This window comes from Phascolarctos cinereus, unplaced genomic scaffold, assembly GCF_003287225.1.
Source record: "Phascolarctos cinereus isolate Bilbo 61053 unplaced genomic scaffold, phaCin_HiC Scaffold_4;HRSCAF=312, whole genome shotgun sequence".
Classification (NCBI taxonomy): Eukaryota; Metazoa; Chordata; class Mammalia; order Diprotodontia; family Phascolarctidae; genus Phascolarctos; species Phascolarctos cinereus.
This window is the reverse complement of record NW_027555847.1, coordinates 441,051,019-441,068,418: the sequence shown is the minus strand read 5'-3', so window position 1 is coordinate 441,068,418 and position 17,400 is coordinate 441,051,019. Positions and strand designations below refer to the sequence as shown.

The window sequence follows — 17,400 nt, the reverse complement described above, 5'->3', positions numbered from 1 at the left end:
CTTTCAATACCAACCATTTCTCCCTTTCCCCAATGACTATTTTCCTAACCCACTCAGAAAGTAGAAAAACTGACAAAAAAATTCCATTCTTAATATTTGAAGCAGCATCATTAAGAGGGGTAGAGCACAGAGGTTCTAGTTAGGAAAACCTGCCTGCCTCAGATACTTCCTAGCTGTATGACCTTGGGCAAGTCACAAGCTCAACCTCAGTTTTCTTCTCTGATGGGGATTGCATAAGGGGGTTCATCTCAATGACCTCTAAGGTACCTTCCGGTTCTAAATCAATGACCCTATGGTAAGGTTGCCCATCTAGACAGGCTGGAAATAAGAGGGGGTCTTGGGCATTTTGAATGGGTTTATCCACAAAATCTGGAAATGAGGCTTCTTTGGCTGCCAGCAGGCCACATTGGCCCCATTGAGAGCAGTGGGTAGCCAAAGCCATGCCTGCTATTCATTTCCCACCAGGATGAACTCCTTTGGACCTCTCCATCACACACCTGCACCAGGTGCCTTCTCTCTCCCTCCCCCCCTTTTTTGGCTTCCTTTTGTGTATTGTCTTCCCCCATTAGATTGTTAACTCCCTGAGGTTAAAGACTCTCTTTCTTTTTCATGTTTGTACAACCAGTGTTTAACACAGTGCCTAGTACACAGAGGGCACTTAATAAATGCTGATTGATTGGTAGCAATTCCATCATCAACTGCATTGTCTTGAGTCAATCAGGAACTTCAAGAACTCACCTTTATTTCCCCGGAAACCAGGATCAGTATGTAAAGAAGAGGAAGAGCCATGATAGGGTGGTGAAGAAGGTTGTACTTGCAGAAGAAAAGCCTTTGGGAAGTCTGTTTTCACCTGTCCTATCACCCACCTTCCCCTTCCACGTCATACCTGTTGCCTAGGATTGAAGAAGAATGGATGGAGAAGAGAAAGAAAGAATCCCAGGAGAAGAAAGGATAAAGGAGTTAGCAGATAGCTCTGACAATATAATTACTTTCCTTTCTGTATCCATATTTTGCCCATCACTCTACCCCCCCAAAAAAAACTGACCTACTTTCTGATATAGTTCTTCCCTACCCCTTTCTATTACCCCTTACATAAAAACTTCAGTTGATTTGTTAGCCCCTCCATAGGTATTCTCCACCAGTAGAGGTTACAACATCCTTCTGCCTTATCCCATGCCATCTGCTAGTCCTTCCACAAATCACCCAGAGAGGGCACTCCCAAGCCAGCAGAAGCTCTTCTGGGAGAAACTAGCAAGGCAGAAATGAGGCTCCATGGGATACAAGCTAATGGGGAAAAAAATCTTCACTTTTTTCCACTGTCACCAGGACAGCTGCTCAGCTCCAGGGCTGTTTTTAGAATCTCTAACCTCCTTCTAGGTCCCCTGTGCTACATGAAATATGGACAGTGTAGCTAAAGTTAGGGAGGAAAGATTCTTTATAAATGGCAATTAATTCCCATTTCTATGGAGCTAGAGTACAGCTCTGATTCAAACTCCTAATTTTTAGCTTAGGTCTGCATTAGACCAGCAAACCTTTTGCAGAAAATTAGCAAAAGGCAACTTCAGACAATTGGTAGGGATGTTTCCAGGTACGCACCTTTTTTCCTTTAACAAAGCTATAAACTAGGGAAAGGTGAGACTGTATCTCATTCATCTCCTCCACAGTCCTTAGCATGATGCTTCCTCAAAGTAGACAAATTTCTGATTGCCTGTTGATGGATAGAATGGCCAATAACAGGAGGCAAGGTCCATCCATATTTTATGTATCTTTGTATTCTCCCCACACTCCCTCCCCCATTGAAGTGCATTGCACCTCATAAGTGCTTAGCAATGAATGAATGAATGAGTGATTTTCTATTTAAAACAGAAATTGTAATCACTTTTCCATGGAAACCCTAGTGCCTGCTAACCACGAACCCAAATTATGTCACATGGAACACTATTTATTATTAGTATTAAAGAAATTGGAATGATTTTGAAAGGAAAAATGTCAAGATTTACTCTAATTTTCACTGGTTCCAAAGGAGTGGCTGGAGTTTATATAATATTTGGTAATCTTCCCCTGCCCCCTTGTGGCCTCAAGCTGAAGTAAGAATTATTGTGAAGGTCAATCACTGATTTTCCCCTTCCCTCTTACTCTTTTTGTGACTCTCTTGTACCATTCCTTTGGAGAAATTCCTCACAAATTATACATCTGATGTCTGACAGAAGTCCCTGCTGTTGATTTACAGTGAACCTGAAGAAATCTCTCATGGGCAATTCCAGTCTAGAACTCACAAAGACAAAGGGGAGTTGTGTGTGGTAGTAGAAAACCACTAGACATGGTACTAGAAGATCACCTAACCTGCTATGTGACCACCTTGTGACCTTGGGCAGCACATTTTAATCTTTCTGGGCCTCTGTGTCCTCATCTGTAAAGTGGAGGGGTGTGAGATGATCTCTGGAGTCCATTTGAGTTCTAGATCTGGATAAGACTCCTAGGCAAAGTTTCAAAATTATGCCCCTCAAATATTGCTGTCACTTAGAGGCTTTGAGCTTTTATTGTCACATGTGTGTGCCATGGAAAGGGACATTTTCTGACTTTAAAAAATATATACATTTGTTTAAAATAATGTTAAACAATGTTCCTCATTGATTTGTCCCTTGAATTTTGTGTCTCAGGCACCTATCTGCCTTGTCTACCCCTAGTCCTCACTTTGGACAAACTGGCTGTAATGTTAATTGTTTTAAAGATGAAAAAGAGAAAGAAATGTGGTTCAGGGAGGGCTGAAGTGTATAAGTCTGGATGGAATCATAATGCATAGTCTTAGGTCTTGGTCTCCCCCTGTTGGCCACCATAGAAAGAGCTAGGATTGGGTGGCATGGCTTATGATACTGGAGATGAAGTGAAAGGGGAAAACCAAATGCATAAATGTTTCAGGCCTCAGAACAAAGCTGGAAATTAAAGGAAAATAGATGGCCCCTTCTACATACAACCAAGAGAGCGATGTTTGATGGAGCATTCAATTGTCTTTTGAATAGACAAGAAGTAAAGTAAGAAGGGAAATATTTATACCTTGTTAAGATAATGTAAAACTCAGGACTTATCTATTTGCATGCCTGTACTGACACTAGGAAGCATATTGACAAGAAGAGCTCCTTAGTAACTAGTTGATGCTGCTTAGCTAATCAGTAGTTAGCTAACAAGCATTTATTTAGTGCTTACTGTGCACCAGGCACTGAGCTAAGTACTAGGGATGCAAAAAATGGCAAAATCATGATCTCTTTCTTCAAGGAGCTCACATTCTAAAAGGAGAAACAACATGCAAAAAATGTATATGAGAGAGGTTCAACACGACCTAGCTCTGTTCCAAAGACAGAATGGTTTGGTAGATCAAATGGTAAAATTCCAAGTCAGAAGGATGGCTTCAAATACCATTTCTGACAGTTGTATCTCTCTGACTACACATAAGTCATCAACCTCTCTAAGTTCAGTCTCCTACTGTGTAAACTGGATCTGATCATACCAGTATCATCTACCTCCCCTGAGGGGTCATTGTGAGACTTAAACAACATATGGTTGTACCCACATTGCTTTAGTTTTTAGCTCAGTGGCAAAAAGATAGCCTGAATAAAAAAGACCCCCATATTTTGCCTTCTTGTTCCTCTCTTTTAAAAAAATCAAGCCTTCTGTGTAATTTTACACAAGTTTCCACTCTTAAAGCTAATTGAAATTAATGTGAATTCCTTATCAGTTCTCCCCAAAAATGCAAAAGGGGGAAGGAGAAGGAATCACATGACAGTAAGGAAACCTAGCACTGGGCCTTCTTAGAGGTATGTAGAAATGTGAAATAATTAACCTTCATAGCATCTTGGAGGTGAGCTGGTATTTTCCCATTCTGCCAACATTAAAAGGTTAATTAGCCTGCTCTGCTGATCTGAGAACCAGTCTAAAAAAGGCAAAGTTCCCAGCTCTATGCTCCCTCCATACATCCTTCAATCTCAGGCTTCCGTGGCCCTTAATGACTGGAATATAGTGAACTGAGCTCCCTAGATGGGCTAATACTTTCCACTAATGATTACCTGTCAATAGGAACAGAGATTGGAAATCCATATGCAGACGTAAACCTGAGTTGTGTGACCCTTCCCTCCGCTGCAGCTTGCCAAATACATGGCAATTTTTTCCAACCCCTCTTCCAGGAAGTGGACAAAGACGTAGATAACCAAATGAGGGCCATATGGTCATATGGTTTCCTGCCAAGAGCAAAACTGAAAGTTACCTTTCAGTGAGTATCCCATCTAATTCTCTGTTTGAGTTGTTGGGAAATGTGTAATTCTGCGACTTATCTGTCTTGTTGCTCAGGGCTGGCAGTCAGTCAGTCAGTCAATAAACATTTATTAAGTACCTATTATGTGTCTGGTACAGGGCCAACCAACCACAGGGATACTGAGAGACAAAAGGTGATTCCTGACCTCAAGAATCTTACAATCTAATGGGGGAGGGGTGGAGAAGCACCTAAAAAGAAGTCAGAACATGGGGAGAGGACATGAGGAGATTCAGCCAACTGGGAAAGGCTGGGATTCCTTAGCTGTCATCTTAGACAGAGATTTAGAGTTAAAAGGTCATCTAGTCCAATCAGTCAACAAGTATTTATTAAGTGTTTACTAACTATATGCCAAGTAATAGGCTAAGTGCTGGCAATAATCTTGTTTCAACCTCATAATGGCCCTTCAGAGGAGGCAGATACTACTGGTATGATCAGATCCGTTTTACAGATAGGAAAATTGAACTTCAGAGAAGTTAATGACTGACCTGTGGTCACAGAGGTACTATCATCAGAAAAGGTATTTGAACCCATCCTTCTGACTTGGAATTTTACCATTTGATCTACCAAACCATTCTGTCTTTGGAACAACCAATCCCTGCCCTCAAGGAGCTTACACTCTAATGAGGAAGATCACATGTAAATAACCAGGAATACACAAAATATATACAGAATAGATGGAAGGCGATCTGAAAGGGAAAGACAGTCACAACTAGGGAGACCAGGAAAGATCTGCTGCAGATTGAGCTGAGATTGGAAGGAAGCCAGGGAGACCAAGAGATGGCAAGGAGCTTTCCAGGCACAGGGGATAGGCAGTACAAAGGCTTAGAGGCAGAAGATGTAGCGTCATGTTCAAGAAATTCCAAGTAGAGGCTACAGTTAAGCTGGAACATGGAGAGCTAAATGTGGGAAAACTGAAAAGATAGGAAGTGATCAGGTTATGAAGAGTTTTCAATGTCAGACAGTTTGTATTTGATCCTAGAGTCATATGAGCTCATTGAGCAAGGAAATAATATACTCAGGCCTGTGAATTGGAAAAATCACTGTTAGTAGTTAAGCAGAGGGTGGACTGCAGTGGAGATCAACTTAAGGCAGGGAAACCAGCTAGAAGGTTGCTGCAATTGTCTCAGAAAGAGGCAATGAGGGCTTGAACTAGAATTGTAGCCAGGGGAGTAGAAAGAATGTGATATATATGAGAGAAGATATGAAAGTAGAAATAAGATTTGACAGCAGATTAGATGTTTGGTGTGAGTATGAGTAATGATTTGAGGGTGATATCAGAGTTGTGAACCAGCTGAATGGAACAATAGTAGTGTCCTCATGAGTAAAAGGGACAGCTAGGTGGCACAGTGGATAGAATGCCAGGCCTGGAGTCAAGAAGATGAGTCTTTCTGAGTTCAAGTCTGACCTCAGACACTTACTAGTTGTGTGACCCTGGGCCAATCACTTAACCTTGTTTGCCTCAATTTCCTCACCTGTAAAGTGAGCTGGAGAAGGAAATGGCAAACCACTCCAGCATCTCTGTCAAGAAAACCCCAAATGGGGTCATGAAGAGCTGTACACAACTGAAAATAAACAACAAGAGTAAAAGGGAAGCTGAGGAGAGAGGAAGTTTTCGGGGAAAAAGAATGAGTTTTGGACATTTTGAGTTCAAGCCATGTATGGAACATTCAATTTAAGATATCTAAGAGGCAATTTGTGATGCATGAAGAGAGATTAGGCCTTGATATATAGATCCAGGAATGCATTGTAGCTGATGGGTTCATCAACTGAGATAGCACAAAATGAAAAGAAAAGATAATCCAGGATAGAGCCTTGGGGACACCCATGGTGGATATGACATAGATGAAGAACCAGCAAGGGAGTAGCAGAACAGATAAAAGGAGCCCCAGGAGAGAGCAGTGTCACGAGAGCCTTGAGAAGAGAGAGTATCCAGAAAGAGAAAGTGATCCACAGTCAATCAAATATTGCAGAAAGATTAAGAAGGATGAAAAAGGTGGAAAAGCCATTAGATTCAGCAATTAAGAGATTGTTGGTAACTTTGGAGACAGCAGTTTCAGTTGAATGAAGAGGCCAGAAGCCAGATTGCTAAAGTTAAGAAAAAAATTAGACAAGTGGAGGCATCAAGTATAAATGGCTTTCTCAAGGAGTTTACCCACAAAAGAGAAAAGGGATATAGGATGACAGTTATCAGAGATGGTCGGACCAAGTGAGGGTTTCTTAAGGATGGGGAAGACATGGGTATATTTGTAACTGGCAGGGAAGGAACCATTAAAAAGGGAGATATTGAAGATTGGGTGTGAGTAGGGATGACAGCAGGGACAATTTGCTGGAGAAATTTGGAGAGGATAAGATCAAGGACATATGTTGAAAGATTGGCCTTAGCAAAGAGAAAGGCCTCTTCATTATTGATAAGAGTGAAAAAGGAGAAAGTGTATATATACATAACGTGAGAGAAGGAAAAGGGAGCTCTCAGCCAATAGTTTCCATTTTTTTCAGTGAAGTATGAGTTCCTTAAAAGATAGAATGGGGGAAGAATGCTGTGGGAAGCTTGAGGAGAGAGGAGAATTCTTGTAGCCACTGCTGTGAAGAATGAGAAAGTGAATAATTTAGAGAGAAATAGGATATCTACCTTGCTGTGGTGAGGGGTCCAGCTGAGATTAGATAAAATAAATTTGAAATGAACCCAGTCAGCAAGGTTTTGAGAGTTCCTCCAGTTCCATTCATATGAATAGGAGGTAAGGAGGTGACCAGATTTTGGATTTGACAACACATGATGTAAAGTAGGATAAAGAGGCAAGGTATTTAAGAGCAGAAAAAAATGTATAGCATCAAGCTAATTTACCAAGGAGTCAACAGAAGGAAACAAGGAGAATGTAGCCAGTGAAGAGATGATGTCTTGGAAAAGAAGAGGGAGATGGAGAGAAGGGCAGTCACAGTGAGGATAGTGAACAGGGTGAGAAGTTATAAGGCATAGGGAAAGAAGGAATAATTAGTACTTTCATTTTACAAATGAGGAAAATGAAGCCCAGAGACATCATGAAGGTAGTAAATAATATTTGAACCCAAGTCATAGATTTAGAGGTAAAGAAACATTAAAAGTCATTAAGTCCAACACTTTCATTTGCCAGATGAAGAAACTAAGGCCCAAAAAGGAAGGATCTTACATGAGGGAATTGAGGCATAAAAAAGTTCAGTGATTTGCCCAAGATCATTCAGCTAGCAAGTATCTGAGGAGATTTTTTTTTAAACAAAAACCTTTATGAAGAACTCACACAAAGCAAGTGCTCACACGGAGGTCGGGGGGAGCGGTATAAGGTCACTCTTAAGGTTTCTCTGAAGACTTTAGTGTCAATTGTGAGACACGGGAGACGCTGACACAGGACCGCCCAACATGGCGTGCCCACATCAAAGAAGCCACTGCGCTCTATGAACAAAGCAGAATCACAGTAGCACAAAGGAAACATGAGATTCACAAATCTAGAAACATCTCCATCCCAAATGTGCAGATGGACTATTTGTCCCCAATCTATGGTAAAGGCTTCTGAGCTCTTATTGAACAGATCAGCCACAGTGGAACACACTGTACCTTGACCTCAACATTGTGATGTCATTGGTCCTCTTCAAGTATGAAGGATGAACAGTAATCTGAGGAGCTCTCTGACCGAAGATACAGCATTCTTCATGCAGACATATTAGTCTTACATGCCTCCCACATCTTTGAATAGATTAAGTTGAAGCTATTGTAATTGTATGAGGACTTTGACCCTTGTTCTACCTAGTCAATGACAGAGCCATGTCACTGGAGAGACAGACCTCCTCCATCCTGTTAAAAAAAAAAAAGTCATCCTTGGATTTTTCACCCTTTCAGTTACCATCATCTCCCTCATCCCCTTTGTCCCAAATTATAGAAAAAATCATCTATATGAGGTGCTCTACTGTCTTACCACCCTCTCTTTTCTCAGCCCCTTGAAAACTGGCTTCCATGTCAACCATTATTAAAACCATTACTTCAAAGGTCACAGAGGTAAAAAACACAGGACAAAGGCTAGTCCAATTTGGCTAAAGCATAGAGTTCCCAGAGAAGAATAATGTGAAGGAAATATGTTGGGGAGATAAACAATAAAGTTCTAGGTAGGATCTAAGGGAATATGTGACCCTTCCTGGCAGGAGGAATCAGGGAAAGCTTCATGTAGGAGATGGCATCTGACTTGGGTCTTAGATGATAGGAATTCAATGGTAAAGACCTAGAGGGAATTTATTACAGACATAGGTAATGGTGTGAACAAAGGCACAAAAAGTCAACAAATCTTGGCATGTTTGGGGATAGAGATTAGTCCAGTTAGGTTGGAGTATAGAATTCATGGACCAAAAAAAAAATAAGATAAGAGTTATCCCAGCAATACCACTGCTAGGTCTATTTCCAGAGATGACATGGGGAAAAGGAAAAGAACCTATATGTTCTAAAATATTTATAGCAGCTCCCTTTGTGGTGTGGTAAAGAATTGGAAATTGTGGGGATGCCTATCAATTGGGAAATGGCTGAACAAATTGTAGTATTTGATTGCAATAGAATACTTCTGTGCTATAAGAAATGATGAGCTGAATGGTCTTAGATAAACAAGGAAAGATTTGCATGAAATAATGAAGAGTGAAATGAGCAGAACTGAAAACATTGTATACAGTGACAGCAAAATTGTTTTAAGAATGACTTTGAGGGGCAGCTAGATGGCACAATGGATAGAGCACCAGCCCTGGAGTCGGGAGGACCTGTGTTTAAATCCAGTCACAGATCAGACACTCGACGCTTATTAGCTTTGTGACCCTGGGCAAGTCACTTAATCCCATTGCCTAGGCAAGAAGAAAAAAATGACTTTGAATGAATAAGTCATTTTTTCCTATTATAAACACCTAAATTAACCATAAAGGGAGCTGCCATCTGCATCCAGAGGAAAAAAAACTGATAAATAGAAGTATATATAGAATAATTTTACATATATATGTATGTGTGTGTATACATATGTGTGTGTGTGTCTAATGGTAGCCATCTCTAGGGCAAGGGTGAGGGGAAGGAAGAAAAAATAGAAATTTACATAGTAACTTTATTATATATTTTAAAGGAATAGTAAGTTGTACATAAGAGATTTGCAATTTCATGTGCAATCATCTTTTTTTTTTATTATACTATGTTATGGAAATGCTTGTTTTATTCCATAAATAAAATTTTTTTTAAAGAATTATCCCCCTTTAAGGTTACCACTGCTCTAAGGTTACATTTACTCTGAACACTTCTTGTAAGTGCTTATTTATTAACATGTCATCTCCCCACATTGGATTATGAACTCCTTGACAGCAGGGACTGTTTTGCCTTTCTTTGCATCCCTAATGTATATAGCACAGTGCCTGGCACATAGTAAATGCTTTGCTTGTTAACTGATTGCTTGCTTCAAAGGGCCTTGAATGTCAGACAAAGATGTTTAACATGTACTCATAAAGGACCTGATGAAAAATTTTAAACAGCTGAGTGACAGGCTAGGCAGAGAATCACCGGTTTCCTCTGAGAGAGCAATAAGATGATGGAACAAGAAGCAAGGAATTAAGGAAAATGTGGGGAGCGAGGAAGAGGAGGCATGAGGCATTGCTTACATTTTTAGGACGTTTAACAATGGAACTGAGTGAGGTAGTTGGCTTTTGGATTGGAAAACCTTAGCATATTTGAAGGCATATGAGAAAAAGCCAACAGAGAGAGATTAAAGATATTTGCAGGAGGGGACTACTGCTTCAAGAAGTCTTGGATAAGGTGGGAAGTGTTTGAGGAGGTGGAGCAATTTGTGCTGAAAGATACTGGAGATGATGAAGATGCAGTTGCCTGGTGAAGTCAGTTCAAATAATTATGAGAAAACTGGATAAGTTCAGTGGCTAACATGCTGGACATAGAATCAGATAGATTTGAGTTCAGATCCTGCCTCTGACACTCAGCTATGTAACTCTTACTTTTTGTTACTGTTGAGTCGTTTCAGTTGTGTCTGACTCTCCATGACCCTATTTGGGGTTTTCTTGGCAAAAATTCTGGAGTGGTTTGCTATTTCCTTCTCCAGCTTGTTTTATAGATGAGAAAACTGAGGCAAACAGGGCTAAATGATTTGCCCAGGGTCACACAGCCAGTAAGAGTCTGAGCTCTTATTTGAACTTGGGTCTTCTTGACTCTAGACACAGCATTCTATTCACTATGCCACATAGCTGCCCATAACCCTTAATAGCAAGCCACTTATAAGCCAGAGGAAGAAAGGAAAGCTTGGGTGAGGGTGTTGAAAAGCTTTAAGAACTGGAGAGAATTCATACTGAATGGTCTCAATCTTCTCAGAGAAGTCCAGGCTCAGTTATGAGATATGTGGCAGATTGGGGTTTGGAACAGGGTTTGAGGAGAGGGTTGCAGGTAGGAAAAAATGTGCTATAGGGAATGAGATTCTTGTCAATAAATGACAGTAGAGTAGAACTGTAATACCCAGCAGCCTGGAGAGTGGAAATTATCCAGAGAAGAGGACTAGCAGGTTGAAAATGGTGGGGGGGGGGGGGGCGCGTGAGGAATTCTAGCATTATGGCTAGTAAAATATTAATATCTGCTGACTCTGAGATTAACACTGCATATGGAGCAAGTAAAGGCAGAAGGGAAGGTAGAAAAACAGGAGACTGTGGTTAAAGAATAGAGTTTCAGTGTTCCAGATTTTAAAAGCTGTCCAGTTAAGAGGAATAGTGAGGTCTCAGGCTTGACTTACCAATATGTGGATGAAGTGGGGACAGAAAAGTTTGAGAATTAAGAAAGTTGAGGAATTGTGTAGTCAAGCTGCTAATGGAGTCATGAACATGAATACTGAAATCTCTAGAGATGACAAAGAGTGTGGTAGAAGAGAAATGACTAGTTCTAAAGTCATTGAGAAATTTGGGAGATTGACCTGGAAGCTGGTGGGTGGCAGCAATAAGGATGAGAAGAAAGTGATATAAACCGAATGTACATACTTTACAGAGTCCCAAGGACACAGAGTGGCAAAGAATTTCAGAGGTCATTAAGTTTAACCCACATCTGAACAAGAGTTCCTTCTATATCATCTTTCAAAGAGGAAAAGCCATTGAAGAGTGGTGATAGAGCACTGGTCTGGAAATGGTAGGGGAGTCAAGCAACATGCTAACCCTTCCCATTGACATGATGAGTCCTGGGTTTGGGAGAAGGTACATTGACAAGTGGAAGCTGTTGCAATGGATGTAGCTTTTCTCAGGAGAGAGCTAAATTCTTGTTACAGGGAGGAGGTAAAAAGAATATTGATTTGAAAGATCAAGAATCAGTGGTGTATGTTGGGAATTGATTGGAAATTCCAAAGTGTAATGTGGAATTTGCTAGGAATTTGGCAAATCAGGTTGGAATTGGTTTGGGAAGAAACAGGGCTGGTTACTTGCATCATGTTGTCAATTCACAGAGGCCTCAGAGTCAGAAAAACCTGGGTTCAAATACTGCCTCTGACCCATATTGGCTTTGAAACCATGGGCAAGTTCCCTTACTTCTCAGTGCCCCAAGTAACTCTCAGGATGATAAAGTATAGAGTACTTGATGATTATAGAGTTGGAGTTGCCCCATTGTGAGTTTCCTATGTCAATGAAATTACACAAACATTTTTTAAAAGTTTATTCATACTGAACATCTACTAGAACCCTGAAGTCTTTCACATGAACCGTCAAGTGGCACCTCTCATCGTATATTTTTTACTATTGATTTTTAGTATGAATTCGTAACTGTTTATATTTTTTTTATTGAATTCCATCATATTAGATTCAATCTCTAATGCCAAAATCACATTGGATCCTAATTTTCTTTCAAAGAATCAGTGATCAACTTCTAGTACTATGTCTTAATTGAAGTCAATGATAAAAGGGGAGGGACAAAGCTTTTGCTTTTATTTATATCCCTAGTGCTTAGTATAGGGCCTGGTATATCATAAGTGCTTAATTGATGCTTATTGATGATGACAAGAGATCCCTAAGTACTCAACTCCAGTTTGGATCTTTGATGGAGGCATTTAAAAAGGGTTAAATTTCTGGCTTTATAAGGGAAAGATCAAAGCAGTGAAAGAGAACATGGTCATTTAATCAATTCCATATTATTATTATTATCCCAATAAACCAAGTAACCCTTCACATTTCAGTATAAGCATATACAAGATGACTCAACTTATTACCCATTTATAACATTATTCATGAGGAACTAACTGCCCTCTCAAATATTGTTGTACTTAATATCATATTTATATGGGACTAATTATCGATGCTATATACTTTGTTATTCAAAGACCTGAGAATTCATCAGTGTGGGGACCTCTTCCAACAGCGCATACCACAGTGCCTCTATGTCTTAAAGGACAGTCTTCATGAGTTGGTATTACCAAAAATTCAGTCACTTATGGTCAATGTGGTAATGAGCCTCTCTAAACTTACTTAAGCTTGTCCCTCAGAAAAAAAGAGACACAGATGAGGAAGAAGAATCCAGGATTTGAACCTCTGTCCCCAACATCCAATCTGATGTTTTTTCTCCTATATTGAGGGGAATGGAACTTTTCTGGCCACTTTGAAAACTATGGTAAGGCAATCCATTGATATGAATATAATAGTTTTAATGAGGTTTTGGTAAAATATTCTTGAAAGTCTGCCAACATTCACATTAAAATCTTTAATAACTTTTTTACAATTAGCTCTTCAATATTGCTTCAGGAATCCAGGAGTTGAAAAGCTGCTGTAGACAGGGGCATCTTAGCTTACTATAGGGCCATCAGAATGATTCAGTGTTCATGAGTACAGATAAGTCTGATACCCTGGGCTTGGTACAATAGGCTACTACCAGTGGGACAGTTACAGATTTTCCTCCTGGCTTGAGAACAAAAGCCAAAATGTCTCCAGGAAATTTAGCTTAAACCTACATCTAATGTTTTATGCTAACCAACATATTTAATTTTGAAAACTGCAACCATGAAATCTGAGCAGCTGCACACCTTTAGGAAGTAATAGTAGGATTCTTTATTGTTTTAGAAACATCAACGCTTGGTATTTGGTTTTCAATATTGACTTCTCTCACTTATTCTTCCTCCACCCCAGCTCTCTGCTCCATTAAGGATTTAATTGTGGTTTAGTTACATCTAACTGCATCAAAATATGCTGAAAGCTTATGAAGAACAAGAAAATCACATACTTGCAGCAAAGGACTTTTTTTCTATTAGGAAGTCTACCCAAACTAAAGAATACAGCCAGGATTGAACAAAAATATAAATCCTCTGTATGTTCGAGCTAAGAGAGGTCAGGAAGAGGAGAATGAAGAGCTAGTCTTTGTGTTTGGCCATTGGCAGCAATGCCCAGCCAGATTCAGGAAAATGAATTGAGGCGGAAGGTCATGCTACAGAGCAAAGATCACATGAAAAATTTGGGGGACAAAAAGTGAAAACTGCTGCAAGAGACAGTACATCAGGAAGTCGGCCGTGACCCAGGAGAGTTGGGAGGTTGGAAATGGTCACCACTGTGCTACTGGGGGAGGAGAGAGCTTGTCAGCATGTAGAGCTTTTATCTCAGAAGACCAGGCGGCCTGACCATCTCAGGGAATAAGTTTGCGGAAATCCCTAGGAAGCCTCAGAGCTCCACACTTCTAGCAATGGGTTGCTTTCCCTCAACAATTTGATTAGAACTAGAGATGAAGAGGTAGAAAGGTAGAATTAGAAATAGAAGGATAAGCAAAGATCATCCAAGCCATACATTGATTTTGCCGATGAGTCAATGGAGGACCAGAAAGCTACTCTGCTTGAGGGTCAACCAGCCTCAGAGATTTGGGGAGGGAGGAAGGGGGGGTTGGAGGAAGGCAGGGAATCAGGATGAAAGAGACATTCATAATGGGGATTTTACTGCTACAACCTGGCTATTCCCAGAGGAATTATATCTTTTTATTTATTTATTTTTTAAAGTTTGGCTAGGCAATGGGGTTAAGTGACTTGCCCAGGGTCACACAGCTAGTAAATGTTATGTGTCTGAGGCCAGGTTTGAACTCAGGTCCTCCTGAACCCAGGACTGGTGCTCTATCCGCTGCACCACCTAGCTGCCCCGGAATTATATCTTTTTCAAAGTCAGTTATGATTACATATGGCATATGTGGAGGAATTCTGATCAACACTTCCTCAGCCCCTGGGTAGTTATAATTGAAGATACACAACACAGCAGTAGCAAATAGGAATCATTAAGGTTTTGATGACTGTACTATAAGAAATAATGCTTAGGAAGAATAAAGAAGAGCATCGGAAGGTTTATATGAAATGTTGCAAAGTACAACTAGCAGAATAAGCATAATAATACACAAAATGACTATGATATAAATGGGAAGAACAAGCAAAACTAAAAGCTGTGAGGGGCAGTGAGGTGGTGCAGTGGGTAGAGCACCAGCCTAGGAGTTAGGAGGACCTGAATCAAATCTAGCTGTGTGACCTTGGCTGGGCAAGTCACTTAACCCTCATTGTTGCTAAAGGAAAAAAAAAAAACAACAAACCAAAACTGAATATTGTATAATGATCAAGATTAGTCCCAAAGAAAATGCATCTTCTTTCCTCCTTTGAAGAGGTGAGGGACTATATATGTATAATACTGCATAAACTGTCAGACTCAATTGATATTTTGGTTAATTTTGCTGAAATGTTTTTATTTTTCTTTAATTTTTATTCTTTATTATAAGAACTAGCTCCTCAGGTTGAATGAGAGGAATATCTGGAGATGAAGATAATGCAAAAATATAACATATCAATAAAAATGTTAAGGATATATGAATGATTAAGCAAAAATGTAGAATTAAATACAGATATAATTAATTTTTATAAACATTTCTGAACATGTATACCATGTGATAAAGGTAAGTTTAATTTTGGGTAGACAGCAAGGTTTTTGTGGTAATAGTCTCCTAGGCAGGAACGTTGAGTTTGTAAGTATAAACTTGCTACTTATGGGACATGGCAACCATCTGTCAATATCCTCATAGGCTATAGAAGCTATTGTGTTTGGGGGCATATCATTGTAAAGGTATATATGTATATACACATATATTCATACATTGTATCATATACATATACACACACATACATACATATATGTGTATATATGTGTGTGTATATATACACACACACACACACACACACACACACACACACATATGAAAGTATACAAACGCTGACTGGAAGGGCAAAAGCAAGAAAAAAGAAAGGTTGTTCTTTTGAGGAATTAGGGAGAGAGAAAGAAGTCAGGTGATCGAGAAAAGAGGTCAACAGAACAAACAAAGCTATAAGAGCTGTAGAAGGCATTTTAAAAGTCCAATCCATCCTTTTCTTCTCCTTAAAGATGAGGAAATAAACGTTAAGTGACTTGCCCAAGGTCACACAGGTATTTTGTAGCAACAAACCAACAAAGACAGTCAGAAATGGAAAGAATGAGAGGGAGAAAAGAAGTCAACAGAATCCCAAAGTCAAATGAATAAGAGGGAGCAAATGTCTATTCTTTAAGGGAAATTGAGATCTAAGGAGATGATATGCACGAATAAAGGCAGGAGGGACCTGCCAGGATTAAGAGTTGTGTACTTTCAAGCAACCTTGCTATGTGCAGAGGCCACTGATTAGGGCCACCAGCTACTTACAGCTGTTAATGTTTGCATTTAGATGTCAGTGCTGTGAACATGTGTGATTTTAGGGATTATTTCCCAAAGCATGGGGTACCACTTATCTCCTTTTCAAAGATTTTGTTTCCCACAGCCCCTCCAACAGTAATCATTTTCCTTTTTTGTTATCTTTGCCAATCTGATGGGTGTGAGGTGAAACCTCAGAATTGCATTAATTTGTATTTCTTTAATTATTAGTAATTTGGATTATTTTTTCCCAAATGGCTAAATATACTCTTGGTTTTTTCTCTTGAGACTTGTTTGTTCACATCCTTAAACCATTTCTCAGTAGCGGAATGCTTTTATTCTTTTTTTTTTAGCAGCATCCGCCATTTTATTAACACCATGTTGATTTAATACAACCGCTGGGGCTTGCCCATGGTGCTCTTGATATACAATGCCCCACATTTTGCCAGTTTTTCTTCAGCAGAGAAACCAGGAAATTGACAGCCAAATGGATATTGTAGACAAGCTCGTCATCTGTCATCTTCACATGGCCAACAGCCACCGCCAGACACAGCACCTTCTTCATCTGGAACTTGATGGTAGATTTAACCTCATCAACCTTTGCCACCATATTCTCATTGTGGGTGATCAGAGATGGAAACTTGCTGGCTTTGTTCAGACCAGGGCTCAGGATTCGAGGGATTTGCTTGATCAAGGACTCAGAGGCCAAAAAGTCATCATACTTTTTAGCCAGCTTCTTGACCAATTTTTTGTTCTTATTCAACTTCTTCAGGGCCTCGATATCCATGTGGGGGATTTCTACAGCCTTGGCTTCATCACAGTGCTGCTGGTCTCCCAGGAAACACACAGAAAATTTAGGTCCAGGTGTGGATTTAAGCCTGACAGTGCCAGAGAAACATTTGTCCTTTTGGGGATCATAGTTCTTCAGACTGATCTTCAGCTTCACAGTTTCCAAAAACTTTCTGTGTTTGCGCTGGGTTCCATGCAGGACCTCCCGCACAGCTTCATAGAGTGTGTCACGAGAAACTTTGCTGCTCAAGCCAGGAAAAAAAGGAATGCTCTTATTCTTGTAATTTGAATCAGTGTTTTATATAGTTTAGTTGACTTGTGAGTGGGTACAACCATTCTACAAAGCTATTTGGAATTATACATACCAACTATACCAGTTATACCTATATCCTGTGAGATTCCTTCAGTTCCACTCAAAATAAAAAAAAAGGAGGGGGATAACTTGGTAACTGGTCATTTCCCCAAAGAGTTAACTCTAGGGGGCATCTGTTGTAGCCATAAGATATTATGGGGTATAAAATAAATATGATTTTTTTAAAAAAGGTGTTACAGGGTTGAAGAGAACAAATATTCTGGGAGTGGGTAGAATTTTCCCATTGGCACCTACACAGCTATTATTGTA

The 17,400-nt window shown here is 39.8% G+C and overlaps 1 pseudogene; it reads right to left on the bottom strand.

The window, feature by feature from the left end:
• Window positions 1-16,330: 16,330 nt before the first annotated feature.
• On the bottom strand, window positions 16,331-16,992 carry LOC110214731 (large ribosomal subunit protein uL1 pseudogene; annotated as a pseudogene).
• Window positions 16,993-17,400: the final 408 nt, after the last annotated feature.